This window comes from Condylura cristata, unplaced genomic scaffold, assembly GCF_000260355.1.
Source record: "Condylura cristata isolate star-nosed mole 26May11 unplaced genomic scaffold, ConCri1.0 scaffold00026, whole genome shotgun sequence".
NCBI classification, from domain to species: Eukaryota; Metazoa; Chordata; class Mammalia; order Eulipotyphla; family Talpidae; genus Condylura; species Condylura cristata.
The window spans coordinates 9,247,382-9,251,891 of record NW_004567127.1 but is presented as its reverse complement, the minus strand read 5'-3'; the positions used below and the strand labels follow the sequence as shown (position 1 = coordinate 9,251,891).

The 4,510-nt window shown below is 42.5% G+C and overlaps 1 protein-coding gene across 1 annotated transcript in view; it reads right to left on the bottom strand.

Moving 5' to 3' along the window:
• SORT1 (sortilin 1) overlaps nucleotides 1-4,510 on the bottom strand; it is a 36,229-nt gene that overhangs the window by 30,024 nt on the left and 1,695 nt on the right. The window lies entirely within an intron of this gene.

Sequence of the window (4,510 nt, the reverse complement as noted above, 5' to 3'; positions counted from 1 at the left end):
CTGTGCCACCAGGGAGGGCCCGCAGGCTTGATTTTTAAGAACTTGCTGCAACAAATACATCCCTACGCTTCAGGGATGAAAAGGGACATGACCAAAACAAGAAATGCCCAATTATAGCACACAGTGGTACTTTAGTCAAAGAAATGAAGAAGCATGTGGACTAGTGTCAACCTGTGGGGGTTACATGGGGTACTTCCCAGGCCTCCTTGGGCCTGCGGGTACACAGTAATATAACACTGTGTTTAAACTCATTTTGGAAATGAAAACTTATTTTCCATTACTATACATACCAACATACAACATACATAATGAATAAGTCAATGAAATACCTCAACAAGTAAATCTAATTTTCAAATGCTAATGATACAGGGTTCTAAACGGCAGTTAAAACATTAAGCTAACAAAACACCATGAACCATCTGCGTTAGAAGCGGTCTTCTTAATAACAATTCTATATATCAACCCAAATATATTATTGCTCTTTCTGGTTACCAAGAGTAAATGATCACTTTTGCAGGTAACTGTAGGACAAACATGCATGAGGACATGCATGTTTGTAACTTGAGAAAACAGAGAATACAAATATTTTTGGCATATAGTCTAATACTCAAAATAAGAAAAGCCTAAATATTATTAAAATAAATGGGGAGGGCCCTTCCTGGTGGCGCAGCGGGGTAGGGCACAGCACTGGAGAATCTGAGGCCGCTTCCGCATGAGTTCGATTCCTGCCTGCCCCGGAGGTGACCACATGGCGCGGCAGACCTCTCCTGGCCCACCCGCTGCTCCCCTCAGCAGTGTACTTCGTCGATCTGCCTGTTCTGCTCCCCGCTCTGTCTCTGGTGAAGCCTCTCGCCGCCCCTGAGCCTCTGGTCTGTACCCCAGTTCTGTATGCACAGGTAAATGAATCTTTAAAAAAAAAAAATAAATAAATAAATGGGGAAACATAATCATTGAATGGACTTCTGGTAAGATATGGTATCAAAACCCCTGGAAAGATGAAGCACTCTGAATGGGATTTTTTTTTTTCCAGAAGACTCAGATGTTGATATAACTCAAATGCCAACAGCTAAAAATTGACATCCTTCGCTTTGACCACATTTCATTTACAGTATACTGTATACAGTATAGTAGTATACTAGTGACACAAGGTTTTGACCTGCTGACATTTAAAGAAAAGTGACGATCAAGGAATCCCATACCATCTCAGAGCATACATTTTATTTTTATTAGCAATATGATTAACAGGGGTTTCCTAATGGGTTGGTTTTTAGGGCTACACAGCTCTCTACTCCTCAGGGTCATTATTGCCTAAGGACTCAATGATCATTTCCCAGATCTTCCAACAACTGCTTCTACAACCTAAAGATGGACTTGCTCCTGCTCTGACTCAGCACAGGTAACACAACTCCTCGTAGGCTCGTGAGTGTCCATGTTGTGCTACTTGAGAAGGCTGTGATCAGCTCCTTTTGCTTAAAACCTTTGACTACAGAAGATTTAAGTAGAGAAAGATGATCCAGTAAACAATATAATCATCGAAGCTGTAAAAAACAGAAGAGTCTTCAGGGTAGATCCAACAGGGTTTCGTTTTATTTCCCAGTCAGACAACCACAGCATGGTCAGAACTGAGCTAGCTGACCCAATGTCCTCGCCCCACCCCCACCCCCCAATTTCTGAAGCAACACGTGCCTCTTGGCGGGTGCAACATGACCCCCTTCCTGCAGGCCAGTGGAAGAGGCAACAGTATGTTTATGGTTTCCACCTCAACTCTGGAAGTTTTCACTTTACAGCAGGGAGGAAATAACATTCAAAATGACCTTGGTAAAAATAAACAAAAAGATCTGCTATGCACCATGAAGACAAGAAACCTTGTTTCTGTTCCTTTACCAGAAAGAAACAGGTCTTTCCTCTAGTAAAGCAGCTGTTAGGGGTTTCCTCTCAAGACTAGACAAATAGAAGATGAAAACGGCCGAGTCAGAGGTCAGCAGAGGTTAGTGTGTGAACAGCCACGTTGGACCTGGTTAGGTTCTGGGCTCGGTGGTCCTAAAGCCAACCCACAGGAGAAAAGCAGGCTGAGGGGAAAAGTCATGAAAACACAATTCACGGCCCAGGGTGTGACACAGGGATCTGTCAGGTCCGGTTATAGTCACACAATTAAACAGCAATGGAAGGAATGAAAAATAAAGTCCCAAGACAAGAGAAAGCAGTTGAAACAACAGGTATGGGAGATTATTCATCCTGGAGAAGAAGCTTAGTAAACAGCCTCCAGACAGGAGGGGTCAACCAGAGAAGAGATTCTCCTCTGCTACTGAAAAGAGAGCTGGAAGCAGCTGCATGACGCATGTGTGTGATGCTTATCACAGTGGCAATAATGACACAGGCACGCCTGGTTTTATTGGGCTTCGCTTTATCTCCCATGGCAGGTACTGCTTCTTTACAGACTGAAGGGTGTGGCAACCCTGTATTAAGCAAGTTTATCAGCACCATTTTTTCAAGAACTGGTGCTCACTTTGGCCTGTGTCACATTTAATTAAGACATGCACCTTGTTTTTTAAGACCTAATACAACCGTCCACTACTAAACTATGGTACAGTGGAACATGGCTTTTATAAGCACTGGGAAACAAAATCACTTGACTCACTTTTTTACCACATTTGCTTTACTGTGACATTTGGACCTGAACCTGCAATACTTCTGAGATGAGTGTCAAAGTTATCTACGACATAGGTATCCAAAAGAGTAATGAGTAAGTAAACTCAGTCAGTCTAACAAAAATGATGATACGAAAAGTATCAAGGTGGTTAGTAAGCACGGGCCAGTCAGTTAGGCCACAGGCTGGCGTCAGGTTAACACTTACACAGCAAGGGTAGCATGCAGGCATTTGGAGAAGTCATTGTGGTGCCCAGGGGCAGGCGATCACCTTTTAGCAATTGGCAGGAAGTCTTCCAGTTCGTTTTAACAACTGGTACCGCAGCCCTGTGCATGCTGGCCGCGCCACCCTCGGCGTTGGCATGGCAGCGGCCAGCAGTGCCAAGTTCTCGTTACATGTCAGGCACTGCAGAGCAGAACTCGCCCACAGCTCCCAAGTGGACATTACTGTCGTCTTCCTTCTACCCATAACTTGCCCAAATTAATTCTGCTTGCAAATGAGTCCTGACACTCAATCTCAGCCCTGTTTGGCAGCAAAACCTGGCAAATTTACAATGTATCATGTTGTATCCCAAGACCAGGTATTCATATGATAGAATGTTTAAAGGGGAAAAGCAAGACAATAAACTAAATACAGATTATGCTTGACTTATGATGAAATGTTTCTTTAAAATTTCCAAATGCTTTATGATTGTATCACTTTTATAATGAAATAAAGTTTGGTAAGAAAAACTATATCATAAGGAAAATTTTATGACAGGTTTCTAAACACAGGAAAGAGTTACTGAAATTAAAAAAAAAACACACAACAACCTGAAGATGCAGTATCCCCTCCCCAAACAGGATGCTTCTCATCTATCTGAAATGTCAACAACTACTCTAACGAATAAACAAAATCACCTATAAATTATAGCCTTTCTAGCACTAGGATTCTATAAGTCATTATCAATTCTATTGAACAACAACAAAAAATCATTTTAAAAATGGCAGAGAAATCAAGGCATTCATTCATTCAGTTACTATATACTGCCTGCCTGCTCTGTCAGGCATTCCGTTAGCTGCTAGAGAACCCCAAGTTAGTCTAGAACCTCCTAGAAAACCCCAAGTTAGTCTAGAACCTCGTCTTCATGGAGTGCAAAGCAAAAAAGGCAACTACTTCTTGGCCAACAGCACTGTGGGCAAGGCGCAGGTTCAGGAATGGCTATCAGGGACGTAGGTGCAATCTAACAGGGAAGGCAGGTGTAATGCAACTCATGAATGGATTTCTCACAGAGTTTCCACATGGGTTTACTCTCACCTGGGCCAAAATCAACAGTCAAACAAGAACCCTGAAGGAGTCCGATGGTTCCTGGGAAACTACCCTATGTCCTTGGGGTAGTTTCTACGTTATCTGCTAGAATGTCATAGTTCATGAGGCCCTCCAAGACAGACATAATGATTGAGCAGATAATGAACAATTTCTAGGAATTAGCCAGTCTTGAATCTTATGGTTAAGGAAAAAAAATCTCCTGTTTAACCAAACTTTGAGATGCCAATTGTAAAGCCTTGTGAATGTCACATTATATACCTTAGTTTCCAGAACATACGCGACCACCATCATCACCACTGTGAACACCGCAAGGCTCTTTGGGAGGTCTTCCCTGAGAACCTCCTCCTGATCTAAAAACAATCTGGGGCTCAAAATGTTACATAAATGACATTTACTTGGAAGGTACAGTGAGGATTTTTACTTCAAGGATATAAAAAAGATTTGCATTCCCAACAACTAGAAAGATGGCTGAACTCTATGTTACCTTCCTATAAATAAACATCTTCTTGAGCCACACACACACACACACCCTCCCCCCCCACACACACACACACC